At 46.3% G+C, this 22,637-nt stretch overlaps 1 protein-coding gene and 2 long non-coding RNA genes across 4 annotated transcripts in view; 1 reads left to right on the top strand and 2 right to left on the bottom strand.

The window, feature by feature from the left end:
• The window catches only part of CHMP4B (charged multivesicular body protein 4B), a 45,991-nt gene that overhangs the window by 8,288 nt on the left and 15,066 nt on the right, over window positions 1-22,637 (bottom strand). The window lies entirely within an intron of this gene.
• Window positions 5,680-10,241, top strand: LOC144332092 (uncharacterized). Its single transcript, XR_013399843.1, has 2 exons — window positions 5,680-8,616; window positions 8,802-10,241. It is a non-coding gene; the product is annotated as an uncharacterized LOC144332092 (long non-coding RNA).
• On the bottom strand, window positions 10,192-19,038 carry LOC144332091 (uncharacterized). The gene is made up of 2 exons (XR_013399842.1): window positions 17,643-19,038; window positions 10,192-10,323 (listed from the first exon to the last, which is right to left on the bottom strand). It is a non-coding gene; the product is annotated as an uncharacterized LOC144332091 (long non-coding RNA).

Raw genomic sequence — 22,637 nt, 5'->3', positions numbered from 1 at the left:
GGCCTCAAAACAGCAACCCTTTAAGGTTAGAACGACCACCCCTTTTCGTTGATGAGGAAACTGAGGTTCAGAGACGTCCTGTGACAGCCCAGGTAACTGGCAGAGGGGACTTAAACCAGGTGTGGAACCCCAAAGTCCCTGCCCTGCCACTATGTTATGCCCCCCACTTAATGAAAAAGGTAGGATACTGCCCTGGAGGGATCGTCCAGTCCTGCAGGGAGTGACATGGGGACCATGGGAACACAGAAGAGGGAATGCAAATCCAACCATTCCTTTGCTGAAAAATCCTCAGTAGCTCCCTTTACCATATGGTTTGATATGGCCTGCAGCGTCCCGCAGAGGCAAGGCGTTAGAATTCTCTCCGCAAGCCCAAGACCTGGGAGCCCTAGCACAAGGTCTACAGAACCACCTTTCCCATGAGTAATGTCAGAGGGAAGAGGTCCTGGGGGAGTCCTGTAAGTGCCCCAGGGCTGGGATGGCTGGATTGCTTCCTGTGACTTCCTTGGTGTTGTGTTCCTTTTCCACAAAAGGCATACCCCAGACATACTCTAATCACCAAGTGACTGTGAATCCTTCCAAGATCAAGTGCCAATGGCCCACAGGTACCCCTTTCCCAAGTCCCCTCCAGTCAGCTCCATCACCCACAGGACAGCCCATCATTCAAGATTCACCAAGGCCTTCCAGAACGGGCGCAATGGCTCATGCCTGTAATCCCACCACTTTGGGAGGCCGAGGTGGGTGGATCACCTGAAGTCAGGAGTTCAAGACCAGCCTGGCCACCATGGTGAAACCCCACCTCTACTAAAAATACAAAAATTAGCTGGACATGGTGGCACACACCTGTAGTCCCAGCTACTCGAGAGGCTGAGGCAGGATAATTTCTTGAACCCAGGAGGTGGAGGCTGCAGTGAGCCAGGACTGTGCTACTGAACTCTAGCCTGGGCAACAGAGCAAGACTCCATCTCAGTGGGGGAAAAGAAAAGATTCACCAAGGCCTTCCAAGAGCCTGCTGTGTGATGGTGAACAAGCAACGGCAGTCTCATCCGCCTCCTATTTCATTTAATCATCCAGAGATCCCAAAGGAACAAGGAGACTGGGGATCAGAAAGGTGATGCAGCTCACCCAAGTCATCCTGCTGCCAAGTGAGGAGGGGAGTAGTCTGTGTAACTCCCAGCTCTATGCTCTTCCTCATGGACTCAGAACAACAGCAAGTGACTCTGAGACCGTTCATAAGAGCAAACACTCTTTGACAGAGCTGCCTTGCTTTTCAGTGTCCTGAGTGTAGCAGGAGCTTGGTAAAATGCTTATGAAACTGATTTTATACAGTCAGCTACATTCTTATATTTAAAACCAAAGTTACTTCCCTATTAACATCATAGATTTAGAACTGCTTTTTCTCCAATACATTTTCCATTGGCAGTGACTCCTTGTATGCCAATCCTAACTTCCTCTGACTTCCACCTCCCACTTCTAAAATCTCCCAAACAGTAAATTATCTGGAAGCAAAACCCAAATATACCAGGGAGGAAACCAACAGCCCATCCCCACCCCGAATGAAATAATGCTGATATTATTCATCTTTGTAGATCAGCAATCCAGCAAAATAACTGATACACAGTAAGTGCTTAGTATCTACTAAATTGAACCTCCAATTTCATTTGTCTTACAAGGTTTTCATGTATTCTATCCAGGGTTCTTCATGGGGGATCCACCCATATTTTATCTCCCATGCACCTCTGACCCAGAGAATTGACGTCTTACTGAAACACAGGCTAGAACAATCACTTGGCAGCATCCTTCCACTGCATTCCTCCTGGCCCACAAACAGGGACTTCCCGCAAGCACCTGGCTGTAAGGTGTGCTATCTCATACTGGGGATAGGACCTGAGCAAACAGTATGAGGGACAGTCCCGGGGAATCCCCCCAGGACTCCCCTTCCTGCCTGCAGGGTTCACACAGCCTCTTCCCCTCTAAGCAGTGAACTCTCCAGGAGGTTGATTTTTCTTATCTAGATCTATCTGCTGTCTGTGTTTCTCAGCTAGTTGAGAACTCCAAAGGGAAAGGCTACATTATTAATTTTCCCCCACAGAAACCCCCAAACATGCTTCATGAGTAAAGTAACCTTGAAAATTGACATGGGGTCAGCATCTGGGCTGCAGAAACAGACGTAGACAAATATTCACAGCACTTGAACCACCTCCTGTATCTTACAAATGCATGGCATCGGTGGTGAGGTGTAACAGGGCAAACTAAAGGCTCAGAGGTATTAGAGTGCTTCCACAAGTAAAATGCCAGTCTTCTTGAATACTATTACACTTAGTAAAACTTCCTCCATGCCAACCTTATTTCTGACTACAGAAATTCTATCTGTAACCAACCCAATGTTTTCATAAATATTAAATATATACTGGTTCTTAATGTCTTGCCTTAACTTCTCCAGATTCCTGATGGTTAGATTTAAAAACAAGTACTGAGTTAAAAAGAAGCTGTTCATCTAAATCAAATATTCAAGAAATCCATTTTCTGCCAGAGAACCCCCAGCGTCATTTATAAACACAATGGCTTTAACAATTGAAATCTAACCCAGGTCAATAGAAGTTTAAGAGGTTGCTTTTAGATGGGAAAAAAAACAGTCCTTGGAATCTCCATATTTAATTATGCCTTTGCCAGTTCCAAGAGAGTAATTACAGCAGCAATTACAGAATCTAATAACCAGCTTTATTGGCTCTGAAAGCTGAAGCAAAAACAACTCCAACCATGTTGAAATAAACATTGGTCTCCAGACAGTTGCTTCATTAGACCCTCCAAACAGCTATTTAGAGGAAAGATACAGAACAGATACCCTAAGAAGCAGAGACCAGTCAAAAAGACGTTTGCCCAGGATGGAAAACCTTCCTGCGAGGCAACAGTTAGTGATTACAGAAACCATTTTTAGAGAACACATCAGTTCGACACAACCAGACAGGACGTTCCTTTCTCCTAGTCAAACACCACTTCTCTGAAAAGCTGCTGAGGAGAGCAAGTTTGCCTGTCCCAGATCTAGGGGTGTTCAGTATAGGGGCAAATAGCCCAGGGCATCTCAATAGATGCCAAGAAGTCATAACTATACACTCATTACTAGTATAGAGAAATTCAGGCATGGAGGGAAAAACGGACCAATAATATGCTCTCACTAAATGAATGGCAGTGTCTACAGTCCTTTCGAAGACCCCAGAGTCTACATTTGAAGTCATCTAACAGAAGGTACGGGGCTGGGAGGGAAGAGGGCTGCTGCTTTCCCACTCTCAGTGTGAACGACGAAGCAAATGAACACACTCCTGAGGACACTTACACACAAATGCAACACCAGGACTCCAGCCTAAGTGGGTGTTCTGAAGAACCCTCAGCAGCCTGGTCCCAGTAGGACTACCGGCAAGCGGGGAGCCGAGGAGGGCTAAGGGAGCCCCACTCTGCCTGCCAGCAATCACTCAGATAGAGCCTCCTGGTTATTCTGCCAGTGAATAAACTCAGATATTCAGGGTGCCTTAGCCAGGAGAAGCATGCCTGGCCCTCAAGCCACTGGTTGCTTTGCTGGACAGAGGAAGTGATGGGTGTGTCATCTGTGATCTGTCATCTGCCCTGTGAGTATGGGCAAGAAAAGACCCAAAGTTAAGTCTACAGCCATGCCACCCTGAATATGCCCAATCTCGTCTGATCTCGGATGACCCAAAGTCAAAATAACACAGTTAACCACCAATGTCAAAGAAACCCATTCACCCGTAAACATGGTTATTAGTGACCATCCTTGCACCACACGGCATTAGAGATCCCACCAAACTTTGACTAAATAAGAGTTATAATCATGGCATCAAGAATAGAGGGAGCTTGAGGAGCTCTTGGAGATAATGAAGACCAACCCCTCATTAGATAACTGAGAAAAATGATGTCCAGAACAGGTGGCACAGCTTGCCAGGACCCCGCAGTGAGTCAGAGGAAGAACCAGGACTAGAACCCAGGTCTCCAGCCCAGGACTCTTTCCACCACCTCAAGTCTGTTGTTTCCAAATTTAGTTGCTACAAATAAATCAGCAGTTCCCTGTGCCATAAGGAAAACAGTCTGCCTAATGTTCTTTCATCCAGTTTCCAAACCCTGCCCTTGATAAACTCCATTTTAAAGCTCATGCTGACACATGAAAACCAAAAAGCTACCTAGTTTGCTCTCCTAGGTCCCTAGACAGCAGGGGGGGGGGGGGGAAAGAGGTGCTAATCAGGCTAGTTCAACAGTACCTTCCCCTAGTAAGTACTGTTGATGCACCTACAGTTTCAGAAGGCAGGGCAGGGTTAGGCTCTCATTTCTCTACCCTGGGTGAGGGTGCCTGGGACGGCATGGGCAAACAGAAAGTTATCAGAAACCAAAATGCACAAAATGCACCTTGGAAGCCCAGACAGAGGCTGTTTCATGTCGATTGTTGCTGAGACAGTGTTGCAGGCTCACCTGCAGGACGAGGGCCTCACCCTGCAAAAGCCTTGGAACGCTGTCCCTGACACTGCTGTATTTATTCCCACACAGCTGGAGAGTTCAGGCGAGAAGTGCAGACAGCTTTTTCCAGAGCAGCCTCCTTCCCTGTGATATATCTCCCTGTTCCTCTAATTTGCTCTCTGTGGCCTGGAGCTAATGCACTCCATTTAGAGATGGTAAAATAAGTACTTGTGTATGACCAGGAAATCGGAGTCTGAAGCCCTGCTGACTTCATCAGCAAACACATAGGGAGTACAGTACTCACTGCAAGGGAAAATTCTAGACAGAAAGAAAGAAGCCCCTTATCTGTTTGAAAGGGACAAAGATGAAAGAAATAAGCCCCACAACTAACAGCCTAACAGAATATCAAACGCTCTGAATCATTTAAACAGTACATACAAAGTGTGTTCCGTAAAAGGCATGATAAAACACACTCTGCCGTCAAACAACCTTAGGAAATGCTGGGTCACATCAAGTTACAATGGTCATTTAGGGAGTCCAGTTGTCCAGCTTCAAGTTTCACCTCCACCATCAAGTAAATTACTTAATCTCACTAATAACCCTCATGATAATAACACGCACCTCATAGGGTTATTGTGAGGATTAAAATGAAGTACATATGTAAAGCACCTGGCACAGGGCATGACAGGTAAATGTTGGTCACTGGTATTATTTACTGCAGGACTTCCCAGATCCTATTTTGATAGGAAGAAAACACTGACACCTAACTGGCTCACCAAAAAAAGAGAAAGACAAGAAAAACCAACAAGACACACACCGACATCTGTAAGACACGGCTTGGGAGAAACCAATTTAAAACCACCTGACCATTTGGCCAATGCCAGCTTCATCAACCCCTGCCCTTGGTTGATGCCGGCCAGCACTGGGGCACAAAGGAAAAAGAATATGAGGCTTGGTACCAGTAGACCAGGTCAGAATCCCAGCCCTGAAGGTGGCTGTCAGGTAAGTTATTTCACATCTCTGAGCATGTTTGTCAGATGCAAGATGGGGGTGAAACCACTACCCTAAGGACAGACGAGGACAGTCACTATGCAAACACTTGCTGAATGTAGGCATTCTCTCCGTCTTGCCTCTTTCCCCGCTGCCTCTCTTTCCTTGCCTGTGTCCAACATTGTCTCTGGGGATCTCTGCATCTTCCTGTCCCTGTCCCGTCTCCCACACATTTTTATTTTTATTTTTATTTTTTTGAGATGGAGTTTCACACTGTCACCCAGGCTAGAGTGCAAGAGGGTGATCTCCGCTCACTGCAACCTCCGCCTCCCAGGTTCCCTGCCTCAGCATCCCAAGGAGCTGAGATTACAGGAGCCGGCCACCATGCAGTGGTGTCCTATCCCCTTTCCCAGCCCAGTGTGTCTAAGAAAGAGTAGACAATTGCGGTATAGTGGAGAAAAAGATAATATATAACAATAGCTAACATTTATGAGAGGTTTCCTGGGTGCCATGATTGGTGCTTTCATGGGAATGAAAAATTGATACTATCCATGCTCACTAGTTCTTCCAGACAACCTATCTATGAGGTAGATACTGTTACTGTCCCACTTCAAAGATCAGGGTTTTGAGGCTCAAAGAGTTTATCACCTGCCCAAGTCATACAGTTAGGTAGTGACAGGCCTGGGATCAAAGTCAAGCTGCCTATCTGCAAAGGGCATGTTCTTTCTCTGCAGAAGAGCATCTACCCTGCACCAAGCAGGCAGCTGGGCCTGCTTCTGCCTGAGCCTGGGGATCTGAAAGCCCTGAAGGCCTTCCCCTCCCCATGGATCCCACAAGCTAGCAACAGTCTGGCACCAAGGGCATCCAGTGGGCTGCCTGTTCTGCCCACAAACTGTCCACTAGCGACAGTCCAGAGGGTATGCAGTAAAAACCTCTACCTGGAAAAAAAAATTTTTCTAGTAGATTTTAAATTGGTTAAAAGCACACAGGATAAAAACCCAACCATTATCATCCTCTCTACACTTAGGCCGATGACTCTACATAGCTGGAAAGTTTGCTGTGAGCTTTTTTTGTGTTTTAAAGAATAAATGTCTTCTTCCCTCATGTCTACCCTAAACCATAAGCTCCTCCAGGGTGGAACCTCCATCTTTGTGCCCCTAACAGCACTGAGACAGGGAGAAGGGAAGGGCACTCCATAATAGCCAATGTGACCCCGCCATTTCTTTACCCGTCAGTGCCCTCTGTCCTCTCACCCTACAATGGCTTCCAGATCTTTTCCCAGGTCCTAATATGGCCTTCCCTCCACATTCTGGAGGGCCCAGGGACCAAAGCTACAAGAACCTCTGTCACTTGTCCACTTTTTTCCTGTGTCAACCCACACTGGAATTGCTAGAACCCTAAAACAAAAGGGGTCAGAGGCTTATTATTAGGGGCAATGAGCCTAGGACCTCCCCTGTGACTATACCTGGAGGGAAGTAGCAGAGACCCAAAGTGAGCAGCGGATTATTCCAGACTGGGTCAGCAGGCATGGCCCAGGCCATAAGGAAGGAGAGAAATGGCCACGGCAGTCAGGGTCACCAAAGGAAACGGTTCAAGGCCTATCTGAGCTGCCTCCTCCTGCTCCCCAAAGGGCAGCTGATCAGGAAGAGAAGGGGTTTCACTTCCTAGATCCTGCAGGCAGCCCTGGAGTAGCTCTTGGTGATGAAGATAACTCAGGGCCAGGGTGGGGAAACCAGGATACTGGGAAGGAAGGTGACCTCCCCCTGGTTAGTGAGGGCCATAGTCATTCAGCCTGTGCCCTGGAATCCAAGGCCAAAGTTCTTTCCTATACACCAGCCAGGCTGCAGAACTGCTACCAGAGGCTAAAACTAAGCGCCCATGCAGTCCACAGATATGTCTTCATTTGTCCCATGTCTTAATTAAGTCGTATCTTAATACATAAATTTGAATATTACATATTTCACATAAAAATCCAGATTTTGGCTTCCTCTTGTAAAGACAGAGTATCTGGCAACACTGAGCCCACACTGCCACCTAGCAACAATCCACTAGAGCAGAGCAGCAGCCATCCCTTTTAGAAGGGACACATACTTTCCAGTCCATCTCAGAGCCCACCACTGCCCACCAACTTCTACCTGGACACATTACTCATTTACATGTCCTGACCGACAGTCCCTGTAACACCTGACACTAATCTTACACCCAGAGGAAACTGCTAGGAGTTATCTGATACAATCCCTTGCCTTCAGGCAGTTAAGGTTGTGTTCAAGTTAAAGATAGGCAACTGATGTCATAAAGGTTCAACAAGGTGCTCAAAGTAACAAAGGTAAAGGTACTTGACAAGGAGGAATCCAAGCCAGGTGCCCCGAACAGGAGACCTGTATCTAGACACAACCTGCAACACACGTCCTATGATCCTGAATCTGGCTTCTAGTTCCAACTCTGCCATGACTAAAGTATGTCACTGAGCAAGTCCCCTCATTCCTTAGTGCCTCACACTCCTCATCAAGGACACAAGAAGGGTGGATTAGGTGCTCTCTCCAGGTCTTCCTCCAGCTCTAACAATAGGTGAACCCATATAGTTCTGAGATTTCCAATAACAGGATTGAAACAAACACAAAAGCCTCTTTCTGGTTGATCTTGCGTGATCCAGAATATGTAATTAACATCCATATGCTCCAATTCCCGACTGCTTCACATAATCAAGTATTTCCTGCCCAATGAGCAGTCTTTCTTATTTTAACTGGCTTCACAAACTGAGTTAGAAAAATCAGAGACTCCCTTTAGCCTCTGAATTAAGCTGCTTCAACTGGGCAGAGGAAGTCAGCACTCAGATCCAATGTGAGCCACAAATGTCACTCAGGAAGCAAAGGTAACTATAGTTAGAATGTGAACACAGACATCTTCACCCTCCATCTCCTTACAAGTTCTGGCACTGCCTCCCTCCTCTCTCTGAAATTCCTCTCTCCTGTCAGCCTTGGGGGATCCCCTAGCCTGGTTCCCTTGCCCCAGAGGCCATTCCTTCTTGAGTTTTTGTTTTGTTTTGTTTTTCCTAGATCCTTTCCTCTTCTCAATTCCTAATGGTTGAAGCTCAAATCTTAAAAATCTTGATCCTGGGTTCTTCTGTTTTTTTGTTTTTGTGACAGAGGGTCTTGCTCTATTGCCCAGGCTGGAGTGCAGTGGCACAATCTTGGTGCACTGCAACCTCCACCTCCCAGGCTCAAGTGATCCTCCCACCTCAGCCTCCCAAATAGCTGTAGCCCAGGCTGGTCTCCAACTCCTGAGCTCAAGCAATCCAATCCACCTTGGCTTCCTAAAGTGCTGGGATAACAGAAGTGAGACACCATGCCCAGGCAGTTCTTCCTTTCTCACATGAAGTATCACCTATTCTGAGCCTCGTATTTTATTGTATTTAATCCTGACAATAAGGAATTCGTCTTACTAGCCAATTTTACAAAGAGATTTGAGGCCTGGAGAGATTATCTCAAAGCTTGTGAATAACAAACCAGCAGAGTCAGGATTCAAATCCAGACTCTTCCTTCTGCTTCTAGCCGAGACAGGATGGCAGGGACTAGATTTACCCCTAGCCCAAGAGAAATGAATCAACAGTTTTTGAGACACTGGACATCAAGCAAAAAAGGACAGTGATCCTTGAGAGCTCGGAAGTAAGCTGAACCTACGGTCACACCCAGTTGATCGCTGAGAGTTTCCAGGCCAAGGTGCAGGCAAGGAAAACCCAGACAGAGTCCAGCAACTTCCTGAATTAATGAGATAGAGCTGAGTGTCTGGGGAGACCAATGCAGCTGGAGTTCATGAGAGTATCTGAGGAGAGAGTTGCACGGAGAGAGAAAACCCCAGAGAGCCATGGAGGGTCCCCCTCAAGTATTCAGCAGAATACTGATCAGCACCCATGTGTGAAAAAGCTATCTAAGGCCAGGGAAAGAACCACTCAAAAGGATGACAGAGAATAAATAATATTAAGTACTCACATGGGGCCAGTCATATTGCCTCTTCCTCAGTTAGATTGGAAAAGCCTCATAATTCTTCTTGGAGGGCCTTCAGGAGGGCCTTGTCTTAATAGTAGGGATTAACTAGCCCTATACTAGATAAACACTGCTCTGAGCCTGTCTCACAATTCGTACACCTAAGACCTAAAAGGCAAACTGTTACCAAAAAATTCTGCCCCCAAAACATAAAGAATATTTATGGGAATACAGAAAGATTCAGTACCCAACAAGGCAAAATTTACATTTGACATCTAATCAAAATCTACAATTTATGCAAAGAAATGGGTAAATAACACCCATGATGCAGAGTAAAATCGACAAATTGCAAGTAACCCAAACTAACACAGATGTCAAAATTAGCAGAGATTAAAATAGTTATAACTATAGTCTATATGCTTAAAAAGCGAAGGAGAAACAGGGAAGGTATTTGCTATGGTTTGGATACTGTTTGGCCCGCCAAGTCTCATGTTGCTAACTGATCCCCCGTGTTGGGGGTGGGGCCTAGTGAGAGGCGTCTGGGTCATGGGGGCGGATCCCTCAGGAATGGCTTAAGGCCATTATCCAGGAGTGAGTGAGTTCTTAGTCAATTCTGGAAAGAGCTGGTTGTTAAAAAGAGCCTGGCACCTCCTCCTCTCTCACTCTCGCTGTGTGACCTGCACACATAAGCTCCCCTTCGCCTTCCACCATGAGAGGATGCAGCCTGAGTCCTCGTGAGCAGCAGATGCTGGCACCGTGCTTCTTTCTTTTTTTTTTTTTTTTTTTTTTGAGACGGAGTCTGGAGTCTCACTCTGTCGCCCGGGCTGGAGTGCAGTGGACGGATCTCAGCTCACTGCAAGCTCCGCCTCCCGGGTTTACGCCATTCTCCTGCCTCAGCCTCCCGAGTAGCTGGGACTACAGGCGCCTGCCACCTCGCCCGGCTAGTTTTTTGTATTTTTTAGTAGAGACAGGGTTTCACCGTGTTAGCCAGGATGGTCTCGATCTCCTGACAGCGTGATCCGCCTGTCTCGGCCTCCCAAAGTGCTGGGATTACAGGCTTGAGCCACCGCACCTGGCTGGCACCATGCTTCTTGTACAGCCTGCAGAACTGTGAGACAAATAAACCTCTTTTCTTTATACATATCCCAGCCTCTGGTATTTCTTTAATAGCAACACAAATAGACTAAGATAATTTTTTTTTTTTTTTTTTTGAGACGGAGTCTCGCTCTGCCGCCCAGGCTGGAGTGCAGTGGCCGGATCTCAGCTCACTGCAAGCTCCGCCTCCCGGGTTCACGCCATTCTCCTGCCTCAGCCTCCGGAGTAGCTGGGACTACAGGCGCCCGCCACCGCGCCCGGCTAGTTTTTTGTATTTTTTAGTAGAGACGGGGTTTCACCGTGTTAGCCAGGATGGTCTCGATCTCCTGACCTCGTGATCCGCCCATCTCGGCCTCCCACAGTGCTGGGATTACAGGCTTGAGCCACCGCGCCCGGCCTAAGATAATTTTTTTAAAAACCTAAATCGAGCTTCTAGAAATTAAAATTATTACATGGATTAACAACAGATCAGACATTTCATTGATGAAAAGATTTGTAAACTTAAATAGCAATAAAAACTATCCAAAATGAAATACAGAGAGAAAAAAGAATTTTAAACATCAGCAGAGCAGCAGTGAGGTGTGGGATAACTTCAGGTAACCTATATACATGTAACTGGAGTCCCCAAAGGAGGAGGGCAGGTGAATAAATATGTCAAGAAATAATGGCCAAAAAATTTCCACTTTGGGCCGGGCGCGGTGGCTCAAGCTTGTAATCCCAGCACTTTGGGAGGCCAAGACGGGCGGATCACGAGGTCAGGAGATCAAGACCATCCTGGCTAACACGGTGAAACCCCGTCTCTACCAAAAAAAGACAAAAAACTAGCCGGGCGAGGTGGCGGGCGCCTGTAGTCCCAGCTACTCGGGAGGCTGAGGCAGGAGAATGGCCGGAACCCAAGAGGCGGAGCTTGCAGTGAGCTGAGATCCGGCCACCACACTCCAGCCTGGGCGACAGAGCGAGACTCCGTCTCAAAAAAAAAAAAAAAAAATTTCCACTTTGACGAAAACTATAAACCCACAGATACAAGAAGCTCAATGACCCTGGAGCTTAAGAAACATGAAGAAGACCACATATACCAAAGCACATCATATTAAAAGTGCTCAAAATCAGTAATAAAAAGAAAATCTTAAGAGCAGCCAAATAAAAAAATACACATTACATATACTGAAATAAAGATGACAGAGATTTCTCATAGAAAACAATGCTAGCAAGGAGATGGTAGAGCAATATTTTTAAAGGATCTCATTAATTCTATCACCTGGCATGGAATTAAATTAGGAATTATAGGCCAGGTGCAATGGCTCACGCCTGTAATCCCAGCACTTTGCGAGGCCGAGGTTGGCAGATCCCTTGAGGTCAGGATGTCAAGACCAGTCTGGCCAACATGGTGAAACCTCATCTCTACTACAAAAATTAGCTGGGCGTCGTGGCAGGCGCCTGCAGTCCTAGCTACTCGGGAGGCTGAGGCAGGAGAATTGTTTGAACCCAGGAGGAGGTTGCAGTGAGCTGGGATCACGTCACTGCACCCCAGCTTAGGCAATAGAACAAGACTCCATCTCAAAAATAAAATGGAAATGGAAAAGGAAAGGGAACAAAAAAAACTGTTAATCTGGAATTCTAAACCCAGTGAAATATTTCAAAAACAAAGGCAAGGCCAGGTGTGGTGGCTCACGCCTGTAATCCCACCACTTTGGGAGGCCAAGCCAGGCGGATCATGAGGTCAAGAGATAGAGACCATTCTGGCCAACATGGTGAAACCCCATCTCTACTAAAAGTACAAAAAAAAATTAGCTGGGCATGGTGGCACTCGCCTGTAGTCCCAGCTACTTGGGAGGCTGAGGCAGAAGAATTGCTTGAACCTGGAAGGCAGAGGTTGCAGTGAGCCGAGATGGCGCCACTGCACTCCAGCCTGGCAACAGAGCAAGACTCTGTCTCAAAAAAAAAAAAAAAAAAAAAAAAGGCAAAATAAAGACTGTCAGACAAAGAAAAGCTGAAAGAATTTATCACCAGAAAATCTTCACTATAAAATTTTTTTTAAAGTCCCTCAGGCAGAAGGAAAATGATACCAGATACAAATATAGATCTACGCAGAGCTATGACAAGTACCAGAAAGGATAAACACATGGGTAAATACATAAGGCTTTAAAATTATTTAAATCTCGCCAGGTGTGGCTGCTCATGCCCAGGATCTCAGTACTTTGGGAGGCCAACGTGGGAAAATCCCAAGCCCAGGATGTCAAGGCTGCAGTGAGCTATGATTGCACCACTGCACTCCAGCCTAGGTGACAGAGTGAGACCTTATCTCTAAAAAAAAATAAATAAAATGTAAGTTATTTAAATATCTTTAAACAAAAACACAGTAATAGTGTAGTGTGGGGATTTATATGTAAAAGTAAAACATGGTAATTGCACACAGGCCAGGAAAAGCAAATGAGACTATACATACATGAGGTGTACTATACATGAGGTGATATTGTATATATCACTTGGGATGGAATTAAATTAGGAATCATAGGCCGGGTGCAGTGGCATGTAATCCCTGTAATCCCAGCACTTTGTGAGGGCCGAGGTGGGCAGATCCCTTGAGGTCAGGAATTCAAGACCAGCCTGGCCAACATGGTGAAACCTCGTCTCTACTACAAAATTTAGCCGGGCGTGGTGGTGTGTGCCTGTAGTCCCAGCTACACATGAGGCTAAGGCAGGAGAATCGCTTGAACCCAGGAGGTGGAGGTTGTTGCAGTGAGCTAAGATCACGTCACTGCACCCCAGCTTGGGCAACACAGTGAGACTCCATCTCAAAAAAATAAATAAATAAATAAATTAGGAATCACAAACAGAAAATCTGTTAAATCCCCACATCTTTAGAAACTAAATAATATACTTCTAAATAAGTCACAGGTCAAAGAAGAAATGAAATGGGAAATCCGAAAGTATTTTGAACTGAATGAAAATAAAAACACAACATATCAAAATATGTGGGATGCCACTAACGTGGTACCTTAAAGGAACTAAAAGCCTATACTAGAAAAGAACAATCTCAAATGGACCTCAGCTTCCACCTTAACAAGCTAGAAAAAGACCAGCTTGGGACTGAGCAACATGGCAAGACCTTATTTCTATTAAAAATTTTTTTCAAAAATTAGCTGGTGGCAGGCACCTGTACTGTCCCAGCCACTTGGGAAGCTGAGGCAAGGAGGATCGCTTGAGCCTAGGAGTTTGAGGCTTCAATGAGCTATGATTGTGCCGCTGTACTCCAGCCCAGGTGAGAGAGTGATAACCTGTCTCCAAAAAAAAATAAAAATAAAAATAAAGGGCAAACAAAATCCAAAGCAAGCAGAAGAAAGGGAATAAAGATTAAAATGAAAAATCAATAAAAGACAAAAAAGAAACAAAAGAGAAAGAAGGTCAATGAAATAAAATTCTGGCTCTTTGAGAAGTTCAACAAAATTGAACTTCTAGCCAGACTGAACAGGAAAAAAAGATTAGCGGTATCGAGAATGGCAGATGTGGTATCACTACAGACTCCACGAACATTAAAAGGATAAAAAGGGGATATTATGAACAACTTCATGACAATACTAGAAAAACTGAAGCAACGTCATACCAATACAAAAGATGCAACAGTTTAGATGAAACAGGCAATTCCTTTGCTCATTCTACTGTACCAGAATTACACTTTGCTCATGAAACCCTGCTAGGGAACTAGGGACACAAATTATACAGTCCCAAGGCTGAAGGAATTCACAGGCCAGCAGATATGGACAATGTAGTATGATGACAGAGGTCAGCACAGGACACTTACTGTGGATGCCTAAGGCAGGGAAACTAACTTTTGGGGTTATCATGCATTTTAAAGGATGGCAGGAGACAGCCCGGAGGAATGTATCCAAGCAGCAGGAAAAGAGAGGCATGAGAAAATAGGGGAGGGAGCAAGTAAAGATAAAAGTTAAAGAGAGAAACTCAAGGACAGACTTGGATGTCTTGTTAAGGAGCTGCTGGAATCTATCCCAGGGTTAGCAGGAAGCCATTGAAAGATTCAAAGCAGGACAGGAACGTGATCAGATTTACATTTCAGAAAGATCCCTCTAGCTGCTGTGGGGAGAAGGGGCTGGCAACCACTGCTGTAATCCAGAGGGTGTAGATTTCAAGGTCCTGAACTGAGGCCACAGCAGAGGGGCTACCCAGGAGAGGGTGAACTTGAGAGACACCAAGGGGGAGAACCATGGGCCTGTATCACCTGTTTGAATGTACAAGAGAAGGAAATGGAGACTGAGTCAGGAATAAGTTCCAAGTTCCTGGCTGGGGCAACCAGGTGGTGGAGATGCCATTTCTCAGAGAGACTAGTAACTCAGGGAAGAGAAGATAAGGCAGGGAGGGAGAAACCATTCTCCCAGGTGTTTCTGTGGGGCCATGGGCTTCAAAATTCAAGTTAGCACCTGACGTTTGAATTAACATTCTCTAAATCCATATGAGAAAGATGGAGTTCAGGGACTGCATGGTAGGTCAAATCGAAATCATTTCTGGCCGGCCGTGGTGGCTTACACCTACAATCCCAGCACTTTGGGAGGCCAAAGCAGGAGGTTCGATTGAGGCCAGGAGTTTGAGAACAGCCTAGGCAACATAGTAAGACCCCGTCTCTACAAAAAAAAAAAATTTTTTTAATTATCCGGGCATGGTGGTGCACACCTGTAGTCATAGCTATTTGGGAGGCTGAGGCGAGAGGATGCTTGAGCCCAGGAGTTTGAGGCTACAGTGAGCTATGATTGCTCCAATGCACTCCAGCCTGGGCAACAGAACGAGACCCTGTCTCTTTAAAAAAAAAAAAAAAAAAAAAGAAAAATCATTTATTGTAAAACTATAAAGAGCACAGGATTCAAAGGTAACCTAATTACTATCATTCATACATGGGCGTGTCTCAGGAGAATATACAGGTATAGTATATGCTTGTAATTGCAGAGACTATCTCAGGGCCTTGAAATTGGTCATTTCTGGGAAGGGCACACAGTGACTGAGGCAATGAAGGCACTTTTAAAATTATGTACAATTTACATGACTACCTAATCAAAACAAACAAAAACAACAGCCCATTTCTTCCTCATCCCCAGACATGGAAAGGCAGTTACATTTAAAGAAGCAAATCATTTACTAAGAACAACCTAACTATGACTGGCACTGGCGCTTTGGTCTGGCCCTCCGGGTGGAATGAAGGCACTGATTGAGCTCCTCCCCCACCCGCCAGGTCCTAGGCTGGATGCTCTTAGCCAGGCTTGCTCGAGGTGACCAGGTTCTTGGCTGGGACAGAGGGGAAACAGCCTGTTTTGGTTTTCCGTTCCCAGGCTGGGATGCACTCTTTCTTTTCCGACTGGCTTTTCTTCCTCTGCTTCCAGCTGAATCCATGCCAACAAGGGCCCCCTTCTGCCTGAGCAAGCATGAGAGCACCCTGGCAACCCAGATGACAGCGGAGGTCTGGGGGCTGGGGACATTTGTGGGGAAGTGGGGAAGAGAGTGAAATGCCGGCAGAAAAATACTTCCAATGTGCACGCTTGTTAGAAAAGCAAGGCAAGAGGGAAAACCCAACCAGCCTTTTATGCTTTTGGAATCAAAAGAGACATGATGAAGGGGTTGCAGACAAATGATTTTCCTTGCCCAAAGGCAGCAAGGGGCGAAGGGCACAGGAAGCTGATTCTCTTTTGGGAAAAGGTAGTCTTGCCTTGGTCCTTAAAAAATGGGGCACAGGTCAGACACGGTGGCTCACACCTGTAACATTATGTATACTTTACCACAATTAAAAAACAAAAACAGTCTGGTTCATGGGTTTGCTATCCGATCCCTGCTGAACACTGTCGCTTACAACTGTATATGTGAAAATAACAAAATTGGCCGGGCGCGGTGGCTCAAGCCTGTAATCCCAGCACTTTGGGAGGCCGAGACGGGCGGATCACGAGGTCAGGAGTTCGAGACCATCCTGGCTAACACGGTGAAACCCCGTCTCTACTAAAAAAATACAAAAAACTAGCCGGGCGAGGTGGTGGGCGCCTGTAGTCCCGGCTACTTGGGAGGCTGAGGCAGGAGAATGGCGTAAAAACCCGGGAGGCGGAGCTTGCAGTGAGCTGAGATCCGGCCACTGCACTCCACCCTGGGCGACATAGCGAGACTCCGTCTCAAAAAAAAAAAAGAAAATAACAAAATTAAAGAATGAACTCCAAACTGCACAGAATTACCAGACACTGAAACACTGACAGAACATAATCTCTGAGGCCAGGTGCAGTGGCTCATGCCTGTAATCCTAGCACTTTGGGAGGCCAAGGCAGGAGGATCACTTGAGGCCAGGAGTTCAAGACCAGCCTGGGCAACACAGCAAAACCTCATCTCCACAAAAATTTTTAAAACTTAGCTGAGAGGCTGGGCATGGTGGCTAACACCTGTAATCCCAGCACTTTGGGAGGCCAAGGCGGGTAGATCACAGGAGTTTAAGACCAGTCTGGCCAACATAGTGAAACCTCATCTCCACAGAAACTTTTAAAACTTAGCAGGGCGGCCAGGCACAGTGGCTCATGCCTGTAATCCTAGCACTTTGGTAGGCCGAGGTGGGCGGATCACTTAAGGTCAGGAGTTCGAGACCAGTCTGGCCAACATGGTGAAAACCCATCTCTACTAAAATTAGCCAGGCATGGTGGTACATGCCTGTAATCCCAGCTACTCGGGAGGTGAGGCAGGAGAATCACTTGAACCCAGGAGGCGGAGGTTGCAGTGAGCCAAGATTGCGCCACTGCACTCCAGCCTGGGCGACAGACGAAGACTCTGTCTGGAAAAAAAAAAAAAAAAAAAATGAGCTGGGCATAGGTAGTCTCAGCTACTTGGGAGGCTGAGGTGGGAGGATCCCTTGAGCTGTGGAGGTCCAGGCTGCAATGAGCCATTTTCATGCCAGTGTATTCCAGCCTGAGTGACACAGCAAGACCCTGTCTCAAAAAAATTTTAAAAAAATTAAAAAAAAAAAACAAACCTCTGTTCCTTTGAACAATTAATTCACAGTGCTAGATTATAATCTGATTGTTTAGAAAATAATATAAAGAAAGGAATGTCAGAAAGCAGCCTCCCTACCAAGAAAAACAATACCTCAAGGGTCCTAAAGTAGTCAATCAGAAAACAAAAAGCTAAGGAGTGCTATGGACTGACCTATATCCCCCAGAATTCATATGTTGAAGCCCTTGGCCCCAGTGTGGCTGCACTTGGAGATGGGGCCTCTTGGAGGTCATTAAGGCTAACTGATATCATAAGGATGGGACCCTAATCTGACAGGACTGTTAGCCTTATAGGAAGAGAGACACCCCCACTCCCTATCCACTCCCCGCGATGCACAACACATACTCTACGGGAAGGCCATGTGAGGCCAGAGCAAGTAGGCAGCTGTCTGCCAGTCAGGAAGAGAGCTCTCACCAGAAACAGAATTACCCAGCACCTTGACCACGGACTCTGAGTCTCCAGAACTGAGAAAATAAAGTTTTGTTGCTTAAACCACCCAGTCTATGGTATTTTGTTATGGCAGTCCAAGCTAACTAATACAAGGAAGATAAGCACTATAGATGCCCAAGCCATTCAAAATCTTTCAGCCTGGCCACGGTATCCCCCATACCCTCTTGCTGTAGGGCTCCCAGGTCCCTCCCCTGAGATGATTAACAACCTCAGTGTCTCTCCCACCTCGGCGCCTTGCTTTTCCTGGCTCCATATGCTGAGGGAACCATCAAATGCTTCTGCCACTCCTTTCATCCTCCTCTTCACCACCACCCTCTCCCAGCCAAGCTTCCTTCCACATCCTGCTGAGCACTCCACCAGAACGTCTTCATTCTCCACCACATGTGAGACCTGGTTATGGTTCCAGCTCTGCTGCCAGTCAGTTCTGGTCAAATCAAAGTCTGTTTCCTCATTTGTAAAATGGGAGTGCAGAAATGGGCCCAGATGATCTCTCAAGTCATTTCCAAGACCGACAACTCATCAGACCCTGAACAAGGTTCAGCCAGGCGGAGCCATCTGCCCTTCTTCCTTTCCTATCTACTGTCTACACATGTACCAAGATGTGGCTCTATAATGCTCAGATGTTCTATGGTGTTATCTCTTCAGGCTGACCCTACATTAGGCACTGGTCTTAAACCATCTCCGGAGACTCTCTCTAAAGAAAGGGGTCACCATGTGTCTACTCTGGATACAGCCTCCTCCTTTCTTCCAACCACAGAGCTATACGTGTGTATATCAGCCAGCAAGAAAATCTAAAACTTATTTCTCATATATGAAAATGATCAGGAAAGTCTTTCTGGGGTCTGGTTTCACATAAGAAATTGAAATTTTTAATTACTCAACCAAAGAGGGCAAAGAAAGAAATTCAGGCCAAAATTAATTCACAGATTTGTGGCCTTATAACCTTAAGACCCAAGACAGAAGGGAAATCAGTTCCTTAGAGCCTAGGGGCCAAAGAAAGGGAGGGAAGTGTCTCTTGTTCTTGCCTGAGTTTGTTTCTGCTTCCCAAGGGAAAGGCAAAGCTGAGCAAACACCACAGATGGGCATTCTCGGCTGGGCCTGCACCTCTCCAAGTACCCAACATGGTCTGAGAATGCAAAGAACTGACCGAGAAGGGGCTAAAGTTCATAATCTGGTCCCTTTCCTATGTTTACAAACAGAGAGAACTGGGGAAAATTCTGTGTCTACATAAATACCACACACCCTCCTCTCTCCCAGCAAGCAGCAGCCTCTCTCCTCCAAGCTTCCTCTCACAGCTCTTCTCGCTTTCTCCCTTGGATTCAAGTCATAATCCCTAATGGGCTGTGAGCCCAAGACAGAGGCCAACAATTCTTCATTTCTGTTCTCCCAGCAATACCTAGCACCGTGCCCAGTACTACAAGGTGTTTGGGAAACATGTTGAATGAGTAACAGAAGGATAAATGGCCTCTGAAATTCTAAAAGGGGCCAGAATAAACAAATATTGCTCTATTCTCAAGTCCTAAACTGCTATAAACCCTCCAGACTGCTGAGTGCTGGAATGTTCTCATACCTTGATCTGTGTGGTTGTTACATAAGTGTATACATTTTAAAAATTCATTCAGCTGTCACCTAAGACTTCTCTGCTTTACTATAAATAAATTATACCTCAACGAAAAAAAAAAAAACAAGCAGCACCAAAAATTACTATTTATATATCAACTTTTTCTTAGGTCTCTTTACAGACTTCCTAACCCTCCCCAGAGTCCTGTAAAACGAGCTGAAGGTAGAAATTATTCTGATGGCTTGCATGGAGGAAACTGATGCAGGGAGAGACTTGTTCAGCCTGGTCACACAGAGAGTCAGAAATGTAGGTGCAACAAGATCCTGTAGTTTATGATCCTCCACCACGGCTGTGCCCGCCCGCCTAACCACCGACCGCTAGTTATAACTCAAAAGAAAACAACCCCCTAAAATAGTAACTGTTTACTCCATCTCTCCTGTCAGCTGGCTTTCTGCATGGCACTTTAACTTTATTTTCAAAACTATTCTGGCAGGGTTGGCCACATTTACCACAGCGTCTGTTGAGAAGCAGATGAGGCCACAGCAGAATTCACTGGAATGAGGAGATAAGAGCCATGAGTTCCAGTCTCAGCTTTCCCTTCAATGAGCTGTATTACTCTTAATAGGTCACCTCACCTCTCTGGGCCTGGGATTTCCCTCTGTATGGACAAGATGAGCACTAAAGTTTGATCTTCCAGAACTGCTTAGGAGACAGCAATGTACTGGGCAGGTTAATAAAAGGGAGAGGGCTGTTTTAATGTCACTAGTGGAGACTTGAGGTTTTAAAGGGCCTAATTTAGAACCAGGTGGGTAAATGTTTACCATATTCCTAAGAGGCTTAGCTGCTCACGATGGAGCCAGGACTTACGCTAAGCACATGAGGCCTTTGCAGAAAAGCCCGTTGTTCCTTTTTTTTTTTTTTTTTCTTTTTTGAGACGGAGTCTCGCTCTGTCGCCCGGGCTGGAGTGCAGTGGCTGGATCTCGGCTCACTGCAAGCTCCGCCTCCCGGGTTCACGCCATTCTCCTGCCTCAGCCTCCTGTGTAGCTGGGACTACAGGCGCCCGCCACCTCGCCCGGCTAGTTTTTTGTATTTTTTAGTAGAGACAGGGTTTCACCGTGTTAGCCAGGATGGTCTTGATCTCCTGACCTCGTGATCCGCCCGTCTCGGCCTCCCAAAGTGCTGGGATTACAGGCTTGAGCCACCGCACCCGGCCCCGCTGTTCTTTCTGACACCGCCAGGATCACTGATTTTCTCTTCGATCGCCATCCTAAAAAGCAGATTGAATTAAAATGACTCAAGTCAGGCCAGCCCTTAGCAACTGGTTCCTTTCTTCACTATCCTTACACAGGAGACAAATCCCCTACATCCTGTGGCCCCAAAGGTGGGCAGGTGAGGAAGTCAAGTCCTATCACAAGTCTTACCCCAGTGTGCTTAACTGGTCACTGCTGGGGGTTTGTCCAGTAGGGCGTGAACCTGCCGAGCCCCAACAGAAATTTGTGCCTCTGATTTGCCAAAACACTGGCAGTAAAGTCAGAGGCAGGCTACTGATCCAAACAAGGCTCAGGTACCAGAAGAGATGCCCTCCAGCATCTGTGCTGCTTGCCTGGATGCAAGATCAGGGGAGCAGCTAAAAACCATTATTCAGTTCTGGCCTCTGATCGAAGGAATCAAAATAGAAAAATGTCCAGTACCTTCTACAAAAAAGCCTATGGCTGACCTCAACTTTTACAATAAGCAGGCATGTACCTAAGCTGTTAGTAGATAAGATGAAGGCTGAGTTACTCCATCTTTTTATGCAGTGAAACTGCTTAGAGCAACACCTGGCTGTCTGGAGGGTAAGGTTACTGTAATGTGGCACTTGTTGAATGTTACAGCAGAGAAATCTTAGCACTCATTTAATCCAGTTTCCCATTCTGTTGTTGACAAAACAAAGGCCCAGAGGTAGGAAGGCCCTTACCTGTCCAAAGTGTGCAGTGTCTCGAAGTCTTAGGTGTCTGCCAGACCAATCTGGGCAATGGAGGGAACACCCAGGGATAGGACAGCTAACAGGAGGCCAGGAACTCCGGAAACGGGGAAGAGGGGAAGAGTTCATTCTCAGAGTTTTGGGAATGGGATAGATCAAGCCTGGGCTGAACTGTATGGCCTGAAATGTATGGCCTCAGAAATACAGGTCACTGTCATCAACCAAAAAGAATAACTAGCTTTCTTTTGAACCAAAGATAAACATGAAAGGAAGATTAAACAATCCCAAAGATCACAACTAATTGAGTTAGCCAGCGAGCCAGCTGGGAGTGAAATGCGCAATATTAGCCAAGGACCTGATTAATAAATGAGGCTGGGTCAAGCTAGTTTAAGCAAAGAGGATTTGCCTGCTTACCTTTGGCATGCAACCTGAGATACTCTGAAAACAGAAAAATTGCTGTTCTGCCTCTACCAAGCTGCCCAGAATGGCTGGACTTCAAATAAAGCAGAAGGGGAACAGGGAGAACAAACAAGAGAAACGGTAGTGACTGATGGACTTCCTTATAAGGGAATAGCCCCCAGACACACCTTGTTCCCTCAGACAGTAATAGACAGACAGCCTACCAATGGGAAACTTCACCTGAGTGCTGTAGGGAGATGGCTGCTGGTCCCAGCAAACTGCTCTCTACAGACAGAAAGTGTCCATTTGGCATGTGCCTCACTAAATTCAGACTAACACAGATTCCTCAGCTTGGCATCCAGGGCTCCTCAGGGAGGCTGCAACCCACACTCTCACTCCACCTGAGCCACCACCAACCCTCATCTATACTCCATAACCCCTCAACCCTCCCACACACAAACACAGCACATGCTAATCTCTGTACCTTGGGTCCCACAGTCCCCTCTGCCTCAAATGGTCCTGCCGGCCTCCTCCTTCCCAAATCCCATTCATCAAGTCCCAGCTCAGAACCCCTGCCATCCCCCTGGCGCTACCCTAGAGTCTCCCAGCTGGAATTCACTTCTTCCTCCTTCCTTCTCCTACCATACTTTGACTAAATAGCAATGGTAGGCGTGCCTTATTTTACAGAGAGTTATGCACTGTCTTTCTCTACAGC

This window comes from Macaca mulatta, chromosome 10 (genome assembly GCF_049350105.2).
Source record: "Macaca mulatta isolate MMU2019108-1 chromosome 10, T2T-MMU8v2.0, whole genome shotgun sequence".
In the NCBI taxonomy this organism is placed as follows: domain Eukaryota; kingdom Metazoa; phylum Chordata; class Mammalia; order Primates; family Cercopithecidae; genus Macaca; species Macaca mulatta.
The sequence above is the reverse complement of the archived record's forward strand: the minus strand, read 5'-3'. Positions and strand labels throughout refer to the sequence as shown.